This window comes from Orcinus orca, chromosome 11 (genome assembly GCF_937001465.1).
Source record: "Orcinus orca chromosome 11, mOrcOrc1.1, whole genome shotgun sequence".
NCBI classification, from domain to species: domain Eukaryota; kingdom Metazoa; phylum Chordata; class Mammalia; order Artiodactyla; family Delphinidae; genus Orcinus; species Orcinus orca.
Window position 1 is genome coordinate 56414112 of NC_064569.1, and position 13500 is coordinate 56427611.

The window sequence follows — 13500 nt, forward strand, 5'->3', positions numbered from 1 at the left end:
CGGTGGCTTCTCTTGTTGCAGAGCACTGGCTTCTCTTGTTGCAGAGCACAGGCTCTAGGTGCATGGGTTTCAGTAGTTGGGCGCGCAGGCTCTAGAGCGCAGGCTCAGTAGTTATGGCGCACGGGCTTAGTTGCTCCGTGGCATGTGGGATCTTCCTGGACCAGGGATTGAGAACCCATGGCCCCTGCATTGGCAGGCGGATTCTTAACCACTGTGCCACCAGGGAAGCCCTAAGCACAGGTATTCTTAAGAGCTCTTACAGAAGACAGGATTAGAATTTGTGTTAGTTGCAGCAGACTTCTAGAATTTTCACTATATATCTTCTACTGATATAGAGGGTCAGCTTCATGGACATGCATTCTGTGCAGGAGCATAGGGTTCTGTGCTTGGTTGTATTATCAGATTAACTACTTGATACCCTTTTAAAAGCAGAGATCCTTTGACTGAGAAGTTCATACATAGATCAAGTAGATTTCCATGGAGAACGTGTATAGGTAGAGGGAAGGTAGGGTGAGGAGAAATATGGCAGCAAAAAATTCTGGGAAACCAAGTCTGTGTGGACTGCTCAATCTTTCCACTACCTACAGATGTGAACTTAAAAGTTCACATGAAGCTTCAGCTTTGCCCAAAGCTAACAGGTCAATGTTGTCCTTTGTCAGGAAAACTTAGGGCCCATAACGTCCATAGCTCATTTTACTCTGCATCAGTTTAACTGGCTAATCGTTCTCCAACTTTCCAGTAAAAGTAGTTGGGTTCCCTCCAACTTTCTAGTAAAAGTAATTGGGCTCCTAGGCCTTGATAACTTGTGCAGTGCCTGATTTTTCTAAGATTGGAGTCTGTCTTCCCCTACTCCCAATCTACTCTGGAATTGGAGCACTGCTGTGGGGGGAAAAAGTACTCTTTAGGGATAAGGATCTAAAGTGAGTAAGAGCTAGGTGTCAAAGATTCACTTGTTTTCGTAAGGACATCTCAGACAAAACTGATTCTGATACATGATCTAGTTTAGCATCAGTAGCTGAGGACATGTATAGTTGGGTAAAACCGGGAAACATGTCACCTTAGTTATTCAAAGATTAAATCTATCAGACGGCAGGATTCTCATGGCTGGTTTTAAAATACAATGCTCATATTTTCATGGCCTGAATGTTTCCACTGCTATATTTAACATTTGTGTAGATCAGAAGGGGAAAATAATGGAACTCTGCCCTTCCATTTGCTTATCTTTTAAATCTTCACACTGTGCTGATATAAAAGAAAAACACTGGTGTCACTATAAAACAAAAACATTTGGGGGCTAAACTTTATTTCTACCTAATACTGCTCATGACCAACTTTTTATATCTAAAAGCTGGTGACTGCCAGTTTGGCTACACAATTTTTTTGATAATAGAATTCTACCTGCCACAGAGAAAGGAGGAATGGTGGAAAGCCTGACTCCTTTCTTAACTAGGGAGGCATACTATATAAATCCTTTCGAACTCAAAGAGATTCCAATTTGGGTATAACTTTGTATACTACAGCATGTCATATATTTTCACTCACAGTTCATTTCTGACAATTCTACTCACCAAATGTGTGGGTTTTTCCCCCACACCAAGCAGTTCTCCAATTCTCTCCAAACACAAGCTGGGTATCCTACAATTCAATTCAATTCTGACACTATCTACCTGGACACAACATCAGATCCCACAGGTTAAGGCCTCAGTCCCATAAGACTGCCCTACTTCAGATGCCAATAAGAAGCCCAGGTTGTTACCAACTGGCTATAAATTAGAGGTCACCACAAGCCCTTCCTCAGGTTCAATTAATATGCTAGAATGGCTCACAGCACTCAGGAAAACAGTTTACTTTACAGATTACTGGTTTGTCATAGAAGAATACGTGACTCAGGAACAGCACGATAGAGATACACAGGGCAAGGTACGGGAGAAGAAGCATAGAGCTTCCATGCCTCTCCAGGTGTACCAGCCTCCCAGCACATGTTTACCGACCAGAAAGCTCTTCAAATCCCGTCTTTTGAGTTTTATGGAGGTTTCATTATAGTAGGCATCATTGATTGGTGATTGATTGAACCTCCAGCCCCTCTCCCCTCCCTGGAGGCTGGGTGGTGGGGCTGAAAACTTCAGTCCTCTTATAATGTGGTTGGTTCTCTTGGCAACCAGCCTCCACCCTTAGTGGCTTTCCAAAAGTCATGTAATTAACATAAACTCAGGTATGGCTGACTGGAGCTTGTTATGAATTACATCTTTTTATCTCTCTTATCACTCAGGGAAGTCTAAGGTTTTAAAAAATCTGTGCCAGTAATGGGGATTGAAACCAAATTATATTTCTGATTAGAAACTACGATATCACAATAGTACAGTTTAACTTTGAGTTATATAAGTTATACTTGTATCTACTGAACAAAAAATGTTAGTGAAACAGTTACTTTTTGAAAAATCATTATGCTAACTGATAAGAACTGGATCTTTGTCCTTGGAAAATGTATAGTCTATTTCTGGAAGCTAAAACAGACACAAGACAGCTTGTATTTGTTGTTAAATAAGTGGTAAAGAAAAATCAGTTCTGAAGAGTGAGAGGAACACTGTAGACAGGACTGGAAGGGAAGAATTTTACGAAAAGAAAATTTTTAGCAAATCAAACATATTATTTCATATTAGTAAAAGAAGTATATAAAATGTTTAAGTTTATAAGGCACTTGTGACCTTTTCAATAAGATACTGTATCTAAGGTTATAAAAAGTTGCCTGTTGGGAATTCCCTGGTGGTCCAGTGGTTAGGACTCTGCACTTTCACTGCTGAGGGTGTGGGTTCCATTCCTGGTCGGGGAACAAAGATCCCAATTTGCACAGTTCAGCCAAAAATAAAAAATAAAAATAATAAAAACAAAAAGTTGCCTGTTATTCAATATTGATTCAAAGGTACAAACCAAGGAGGTGAAATGTAATTTTGTCCTTACAAAATTAAAACAGAAAGCAATTTTAAAATGGAAAAGAGTTGTAACTGTCTAGTTACTTTTTTAAAAAGTTATGTCTTAAAAACATAAAAATTGTAAGATTTTATTTAACTCTGCAGAATAACAGATACTACATGTAAATTTAGGGTTGACTTTAAACAAATTTATAATAAAGTTAGCAATAAATGGAAAACACAGAATGAAGCAAAAATAAAAGAATCTAAATTATTCTAATTTCATTGAAAGAACTCATAAAAGTCCATTTTTCTAGCTACTCATACTGACAAATTATTTTGCTTGTTAGTCCTGCACTCAATTTACAGCATGAAGTAAGTAATCTATCATGTTTTCCAATTTAAGTTTTTTGTATTTCTAATATAACTTTGACAACACCACTACCCTCGAACAAGAGAGAAAGGATATAGTAGTGTTGCCACTATTAAAAACAGTATGGAAGTTCTTCAAAAAATTAAAAACAGAACTAGCATACCATCCAGCAATTCCACTTCTGGGTATTTACCCTAAGAAAACAAAAACACTAATTTGAAAAGATATTTGCACTCCTATGTTTATTGCAGCACTATTTACAACAGCTAAGATACAGAAACAATCTTAGTGTCCATAGGTAAATGGATAAAGAATGTGGAATATATATATATGTGCACATACACATATATATATTTGGCATATATATACATGTAATGTATATGTATACATGTATGGAATATTACATGTAAAATGTAATATTCCATTTTCCACACAATGGAATATTACTTAGCCACAAAAAAGAATGAAGTCTTGCCATTAGTGAGAGCATGGATGGATCTAGAGGGTATTAACCTAAGTGAAATAAGTCAGAAAGAGAAAGACAAATACTATATCATCTCAGTTATATGTGGAATCTAAAAAACAAAACAAATGAACAAACAAAAAAATGAAAATAGATTGACAAATACAGAGAACAGGTAGTTGCCAGAGGGGAGGGGGGTGGGAGCTTGGGCAAAATAGGTGAAGGGGATTAAGAAGTATAAATTTCCAGTCATAAAATAAATAAGTCACAGGATATACTATATAGTATAAGGAATATGGTCAACAGTACTGTAATAACTGTATGAAAACAGATTACCAGACTTATTGATCATTTTGTAATGTATTTAAACGCTGAATCACTATTTGTATACCTAAAACAAATATTGTATATCAACTATACTTCAATTAACAAAATAAAAATGATATAGTATATTTGCTGTGTGACCTACACATGCCAGTTCATAAAAATATATACTTTTCTTTTTTTCTTTATTTGGCCGTACCACGCGGCATGTGGGCTCTTAGTTCCCTGAACAGGGATCGAACCCTCGCCCCCTGCATTGGAAGCACGGAGTCTTAACCACTGGACTGACAAGGAAGTCCAAAAATATATACATTTTTAATCATGCTATTTTTCAGTGCTTTTTAAAATGGTAGTGACTCATAATCTGATGACAAAAAAACCCATGTATCTATCTATAATAGTGGCTATCTTTTAAGTAAGTAAAGGATAACATTCACACCTTTAAGTAGTTAAATATAGCTATTCTATTTTTATAAGCTAAAAAAATAAGTCTTGAAGACAGTAACTTCCTTGAAGGCAAAAGCATATGTATGTGTGTCATGTGTGTATGTTATGTATGTATGTATGTGTGTGTCAATGAGAGCTGTTCTCTCAGATAGGCACTTAGCTAACTCCCTCATCTCTTCAGATGTTTGCTCTGGTCTTAACTCATTGAGACCCACTCTGACTAGCCTATTTACTAATGAAACCTATCTTCCCAGTACTTATAATCTCCCTGTCTCTGGTTTACTTTTTCTTGTATATCACAAATCACCTTCTATCACAGTATATAATTTATTTATTATGTTTATTATTGATTGTCTGTCTCTTCCTGCTAGAATGTAATCTCCACATAGTCAGGGATCTTTATGTGTTTTATTCACTGGCATATGGTAAGAGCCTAGAATGAAGCCTGAAACATAGTAATCATGCAGTAAAGATTTGCTGAATTAAAATGAAATGAAGTGAATGAGACCAGAAGCAACAACAAACAACAAAAACCAGTTTCTATGAAAATATAACTGTACATGGCAACATGCCACTTTTTGTATTTTTTGTGTTTTGGCCCTGCCGAGTGGCATGTGGGATCTTAGGAAACCGTGGAGTCTTAACCACTGGACTGCCAGGGAAGTCCCTATGCTACTTTTGTAAAGCCAAGTTAACTGTGTTTCTTGGATGGGGTTGTTGATAATAATAATAAAAAATCTGTCTCTAAGGGACATTAAATTCATAGCCTGACATCTAAATCACATAAACTTGATGCAACTTCATTTCCTGCAGATATCTTGCTCTAATGTTATCCTCCTTAGTCGTCAACTGACCACCTTATCTAAAAGAGCATCCCATCCCCTAGTCATTCTCTAGCCCTTATCTTGCTTCATTTCCTTCATAATTCTTATCATTGCATAATATTATGTTGAATATTTATTTGTTTATTGTCTATCTCCTCCAGGAAAACAGGGACCTTATCTGCCTTCTTACTGCTCTATATTTCCCTGCTGTTTGGATCACTGCCTAGCACATAGTAAATACTTGTCAGCATTGAAGGCACTGGGAATTTGCATGCATTCATATTGTTCTTCATATGAGAATGATCCAATTGTTTATCTCCAGATCTAATGCTGCCCAGCAATCACTTGTATTATTCCCTCACTAATAAACAAACAAACAGCAATTGTTCTTCATGTTTTATACCACATCAAGCAAGATGGTTAAAAGGTTTGAGTAGATATATGCTAGATATTATTCCACCAAATACTAATGAAATTTAATATTGACCTGGAAGATTAAAGTTTAAATCATATTAAAGTTTTAGATTTACTCTCTGCTCTTATCTGGATGAAACTATAATTTTATTCAGTTAGAAGTAAAGACATCTAAAATTCTGTGAAATTTTTTTGATCTAAATACTTAAGCAAGACAAAATGTGAAAAGTAGAGGTAGTTTATACTCCTTTGCTCTTAAATTCTGCTTTTATGTTTAAAATCTGGACTGGATGACAATATCAGGATTGAATGACAGCGCTGCTTGTCATTGTGATGGGTGGCAAGTGTAAAAAGGAGGACTTGTAAAAATACTATTCTGCAAAGTGTGTTGCTTACTTTGTCTGGGCCCCAAAATCTTCACAACTGTCAGTTACAGATATACCTCTAAAATAACTGCAAGGATGTTTTAAATTTCAGAACTGTATAAAGTTCACAAAAGAAACTGATTAACTATGAAACCACACTTTTAAATGAACTAGAGAGGGAGTTCCCTGGTAGTCCAGTGGTTAGGATTCAGTGCTTTCACTGCCGTGGCCCTAGTCAATCCCTGGTCAGGGAACTGAGATCCCATAAGCCATGTGGCCCGGCCAAAATTAAAAAAAAGAAAAATAAATGAACTATATAATTTAAGCATATATGTTTTAAAGTATTTCTGTCTTCTTTACTAAAATGTTTCAAACTGTTGAGAGACAAGAAATATCCTTATATTTTTTTAATAACTATCCCCAATAACATCAGGTAGAACTTCCTATTTTCAGAACGGTGGCTCCTTTAATGATTTCTTACATATACTCTATGATTTACAGTCACTTTATTAGAACAGTAACAATCTAAGATTAAAGAATCAGTCTTTAAAAAAAGAAAAAAAAATCAGTCAACTTGGAAGCTTCGGTCGCTAGCTCAGTTCAAAACTCTTTTCCCCTGCTCCTCCCACCTACCCATCCCCAGTACAGGTAAAGCTCTAGCACTTGGAGGTGGGGCAAAATCTGGCTCTCAGACAACTCCTTTTCCTCCCATTTTCAGGCTCAGTGCCCATGGCTTGTGGCAGAGGGAAGGGAGAGAAAAAATGGTAAACACCTCCTTACTCGAAAGAGAAAAGGGCAAATGTTTCCTTATTTGACTGGGTGAGGATGCAATCTTCATTGACTGGATACTGATACCTTTATGTGACACTGTCCAAAAGCTGGATCTTCAGTGAGGCTTCTTTGAGGGAGCCTGCAGAGGTTTACCACTATCTACTTTCCTGATGGTGGTTACCTGGCTCCAGCTTACTGAACCTCTTTTCATTCCTCTCCCTGCAACACTTCCCTCTTTTTGTTGTCAGCCCTCATAGGACAAAATGGCTCAAGCCCATTTACCTTCCCTGGTATTCACACCACCCATGGGAACTCCATTATTCTTGCCACATTAAATGATGGGCATGACAGCTATTTCCCTGTGGTCCTGGCCTCTCTCAGTCTATCATCGTTCAAATTCTCTTTCCCCTGCTCAGCTTCAGGAGATAAGCAAGTTCCATGGCCAAGCAAACATCCAACAGAGAAATGTCTCCCTTCTTTATAAATCCCATCTTTAGAAATGAGTCTCTTTGAGCACTTTACACCCCATATTGCATATTTGAAATAGCTTGTCTATGAAGACTGCTTTCTCTAACATGCCTCCTCTCAATCTCTCATTTTGACTAAGAGTGGACAGGAGTGGCGGTGGTAGTGGTGATAGGGCTGGTTGTGACACTACTCATTTAATATTATGAGATTAAAGTTATTTTAATTTACAGTGTGGAGAATTCATGCATTTCATTTTCATTTTGGGGGCATAATCACAATTATAGGGCAATGGGAAAACTCCCATTCAATATGCTATAAATGTGTCTATATGTGTCTAAAATGTGTCTAAATGTGTCTATAAAAATATTCAGCTATAAGCATAGTACTGTTGTGATGTTAAATGTTGCCAGTCCTTGCTTAAGGTACTGGTAAATCTTACTCTTAGGTGGATAAAAGAAATATCTCTTATTTGATCCTGTTCGAAACATCTATGACAGCCCATTCAAATCCCATGCCAATTCCTTATAACAAAGTTGGTGGTAGAGAATCCTCTATCTCTGTTTACAGGAACTCAAAATTCAGCCTTTCAGGTACAGTATTTTCTTAAATGTAGTTAGATGGTTCATGGTTTTGTGAGGTATTAACTGAAGTCTTCAATTTAAAAAAACCTAAGGCACTTAGAACACATATTTGCATATTAAAAATCCCAACAAACATTGCAATAATGAAACTTCTTTTACTTGGTTTAACTCCTACGCTTACTTTACAATGGAATCCTTTTTTTCACAGAATATTTACCAATATCTCACAGGACTAGTCTGAGAAACCTCGTTTGGATCCTCCCTCCCTCCCTTCTTTCTCCTTTTTGTAATTTTTGTTTCCATAAGGAATGACATAGATACATGCAAGTTCTTCAGCTTAAAGTAAAATAATATGTGTGGTGTTGGTTCATTCAAAATAGAGGCCTTCTCTTCCCTCTGCTACTATAGTTGAGAGGTTTTTGTTTTGTTTTTTAAAAATAAGATTCCTTGGCTTTTAGCAGGAAAAACTAGCTATTGGGATAAGCCTACCACAAAAGGTCTTCCTTACTATTAGAAGCGTTATGTTTTATGATTTCTTTTTGTGATATACTATTAAACATCTCCTCAGGGGCAGCTGCTGAGTTTGTAAGTGATCAATTGGCTGTTTTTCTGGGTTTTGCCATTTAACTGTTCTGTGCCCACTTACGTAGGTTATGCTTACGAAGAGTTATTTCCTAATTGTAGGCTGCTTCATTAAAAGGATAAGAGAAGGTTTTGAGGATAATATTCCTTCAGGACCACCTTTACCAGTCAAAGGTATAGCAGATGTAGCAACTTTTAAAATCTAGAAGCCAACAGGAACTAACTTTACTCATACCAAAATACAAGTGTTTTATGAAATACTGTGGTTACCTCTATTTTAGGTAGTGTTTTTAAAACACCTTAATTGATTATGACTAAAGGTTCTAACTACTTCATTTAGAATTGGACACCACAGTAAAAATGTAAAGTTATTTGAGAATTATTGTAAATATTTAGTAATTATCTTCTTGTAAACTATCTTTTAAAAGTGATGGTTCTTTTAAAATTCTGTAACTGTGGAAGGAATATATATTCAATATCACAAGAAGTGAAAAAGATTAGCTAACGATTTACTTTTAAAAACCCACTATTAAAAAATATTCTTACAAGAATAAAACATAACTAGTTAATGCTATGAAATGTAATCATTTAAGAATGGTTCACTTACTTTACCTGATTTATTTTTATTTCTTAACAGAAAATATGTCAGTCAGCTAGCACATTTATATTTGTGTTGTTTTTTTAAGTGGTCTTTTAAAAAAATTTTTTTAACTGAAGTATAATTTACAAGGCTGTGCCAATCTCTGCTGTACAGCAAGGTGACTCAGTTATACACAGAGACATTTTTTAAGTCTTTTCCATTATGGTTTATCCCAGGAGATTGGATATAGTTCCCTGTGAGATACAGTAGGACCTTGTTGTTTATCCATTCTATGTAAACAACCTTGTTGTTTATCCATGTAATAGTTTGCATCCACCAACCCCAAACTCCCAGTCTGCCCCCTCCCCGACCCCCCAGGCAACCACAAGTCTGATCTCTGTGTCTGTGAGACTATTTCTGTTTTGTAGATAGGGTCATTTGTACCTTATTTTATTTATTTTTTTATTTGGCAGCACCGCTCGGCATGTGGGATCTTAGTTCCTTGACCAGGGAACAAACCCGTGCCACCTGCAGTGGGAGCACAGATTTTTAACCACTGGACCACCAGGGACATCCCTGTGCCATATTTTAGATTCCACATATAAGTGATATCATATGGTATTTGTCTTTCTCTTTCTGACTTTTAGTATTAGAATCTCTAGTTGCATCCATGTTGCTGCAAATGTAAGTGGCCATTTTTACAGTCTATCATTTTCTTGCATTTTCCCTTTCAGATGTTCCCTTAATAATTATGTTTCTCTCTTTATTTAAAATTCTTAGATTATAATGGTAGTTCACATAAAAATATTATCATCATAGCAACTACTATTTTTTGAGTGTTTGGGTCATTCTATATATCATGCTAAGCATTTACATAGATCATCTCATACAAATTTTAACTCTGGAAGGCATGATAATATTTCTGCATACAATTTTCAGGTAACAAAACTGAGGCTTGGGGAGGTTAAGCATCTTGCCTAAGGGCACTCAGCTTGCCTGTGTTTTAGTTGGATATAACTCCAGGTCTGAGCTATTCTGAAATCCTAAGCTCTTAACCTTTGCTTCTCAAATCCCTGGTGATTCACTAACATATTCCTGAATATCTCTGATTTCTCATCAAATATCTCTGATTTCCCATCTTTAGTTTTGAAATTTCATTTCAAAAATAATTTAAAAATTAAAAACTATACTTTGGATCACAGGGAAGACCACTATATAAAATACTTTTGCCTGATTTGAATGCCATGTTCTTGTTTGTTTTTATAAATTGGAGCCAAGCTATAAGACTTAAATTGACCTGAGCTACAGTAATGAAGAGAAACAAACAAATGAAGGATGCAAACATGCCAGGTAAAGGCCAAAAGCTGTGATTGCTTGTTTCTGGAACAAAGGCTTTAAAAAAATTATAATAGAGAAAACTGGCGGGAAAATTGAGTTACCATATAGCAATATAGGTATCCTGAAATAAAACAAATCTGTGCTGTATTGACTTCCAGTGATGATTTAGGCTCAGCAAAACAATATTCTTTGTTACATTAAAATTAATGTAATTAATTGAAAATGTTTTAGTTTAATTTCGATTTTTTCCAGATTAATAGTTAAAAAGAGCTATCAGCATAGGCTTAAACCAAGTTTCCTCCTGTATAATAAAAATAATTTGTCACATTGGGTATACACAATTCTTACAAGGTGTTCCTATATATTCAAGATTGAGAAACAGTACTGTATAATCCGTATGGCTGCTGCAAAATTGAAACTCAATGTTAGCTGAGCCAGAATTTTAATAATCCACCTAGCTTCTCCACATTTATTCATTTGAATGACTCAGCCAAACTATTTCAGCATTACTTTCTTCCTCACAATAATGGCACTGAACTCATAATGAGTTTTAGTGGTTCTCAGACTTATTTTTCAGTAGGGACCCCTTAGAGAATCTTATGAAATCTAAGAATCCTCACTCCATGAAAACGTATATATAAAAACATTATACACAATATTAAAAAAATTACATACACTAACAATAAAAGAGAACAGGCTCTGAAGTTAGAAACAATCTGTGTAATCTAAGACCTCTCTTAAAGCCTCTTAAAGCTTCCATTTCTCCATCTGTAAAGTGCAAGTACTACCTATCTCATGTTATGCAGATTGAGTGGAATTATGTAACTATGGTGCTTGCAATTTAGTAGATGCCAAATTAAGTCGTAGTTGTTAATTATTATCAGGCCAATATTGACCACCTATTTAACGTCGAACTGCTGTTGTTGAGGTTTTCTTGTGCTGATTGGTTTGTGGCGGCCACTCTATGGTTACCAAGGATCTCATATTCTTCTCACTGGTTGCCTCATTAATTTGGCTTTTACTTTCAGGCTACCTATTTTTTAGGTGATAGTGACCCATGAAAGCACTAGAGAGTAATAACATCTTTAATGTTCGGTTGAGAATATTAAGTGGCTTTAATATTGCTGTCATCAATTCCAAAGGTGATGAGAAATAAAATGAGAGCAATTCTCTACAAGAACTGGATACTTGAAGGGCAAGATATGGCTCACAAGTTTAAACTGGGGATCTGCCACATACATATGGCATACAAGAATATGGGGGAAGTTATGTAGCTTTCTTGAGAACTAAATAATAAGACACAATGTGGGGTACAAAATTGAGAATCAGTCACATTTGAATAACGAATGAGAAATGAATACCAAGTCAGAATAGAACATCATATTAAGATGAGGAAGCATTTATTCTACTATTCTCAAAACTGGTTATATTAAAAACATACTTTTATGTTCATATCTGGAAAACAACTCAAAAAGGATATAGAAAATTTACAAAGAGTTCAGGAAAAATGCCATGAAAATAATGCAAAGCTTTGGAAGCTCATTATAGGAGAAATCCTTATATGACAAACTCTAAGGAACTGTCCAGATTTTCTTATTTTACTTTCATTGTCATTGTGGTATTTTTAAGCAACAAATATTGCATGAAATGTATAGGTGACAGGTTGAAGATAAGAATATTTTGGTCATGTGTGTGATACAGTGTCACTGTTGTCATCATTACGAGATTAAAACAAAATGAAGTTTAATAAAGATTCTCAAGCATTATAAAATACTTTTCTAAAAGTAAACAGTAACCTCAATCTGTGTGGAAGATCATAAAAAGTGATCTTAAGAAGAATATGTACCATGGAACATGTCCCCCTCCCCCAAATGATAGCATTCTTAGAGATGCTGGTCATTTACCGTCATAATGACTCTCATTTTAGAATGGTGAATGCTTCATGTAAACAGTATGCTGTTTTTTAAAAAATTTTGTTTTAGATCTTATGCTCTTACGATTCTATGCAATTTCTTAAAATATACATAGAAACTAAGCCTGTGATCCAGTGACACTTTTTATTAGTCCTACTGAATTTGTCAGACTGGGAAGGCAAGCTAAAGGCTTTATTCCCTTCATATTTTGAAAGATTTCAGAGTTGAACACTAGTATATTTACCGTGTTGCTGACTTTTCTTAAACCTTGGCAACTTTAAGGCATCTTGGTATATGTATTACTGAAATATTTGTCACTCTTACTGCACAGACTTATTTGTGGTTAACTGTTTTGTTTAAATGAAACTGGTATCATGTGTCCTCACAGATTATTACCAATGCAGTCTTTGTGGACTAAACTAACTATTCACGTTTAACCAGATAATCAACAGAGGGTTCCTTTTTGAAACAAATGCTTACTCCCGATTTCAAAGCTGCTATTTCTAGCGTGCATTGCACAAATGTGTATAATTTTTTGTGCCAGACTTTTGACTGTTATCAAACGCTGTAATGTGAAATGGATAGTTAGAAACAATGTTAAAATTTATATTTAACCCTTTCAGGGCTGAACTGTATCTCAAGGGCCAAGTGCATTTTGTTGATTCTTCTGGGGAAACATCCTGCAAAAGAATCAATTTTTATTTTATGATATTCATTTGAACAGGCAAAAACTTCTATCTCATTAGTTTTGAGATGATTCACAGATAATTTAATTATCTTGGTAAGATTAGAGCAGTGATGTTAGGTGATAAAAGTGGATATGATAAAAACAAGTACTATAAAGGATTCTATAATATTTAACTTTTTTTTAAAGTGCTGACTAAACCTTGGGAATGGATTGATTAGCAATGACTTAGCGAAAGTCATCCATATCAACTCTTCCCGCCTGACATTTAAAATACTCCCAAATCCTGCAACCTTATTCTCTTGATACATAAATTCCACCAGCCCCCTCTGCTTATCTTAGGCCGCTTCTAGTCTCTGGCCTATGCTCATTTCTGCTTCTGAGTTAGCCTGAATTGTCCCCCGGCTCCCAAATTTATGAGGTACTTATCCCCAGTAGCTCACAATAAGACTATATTTGGAGA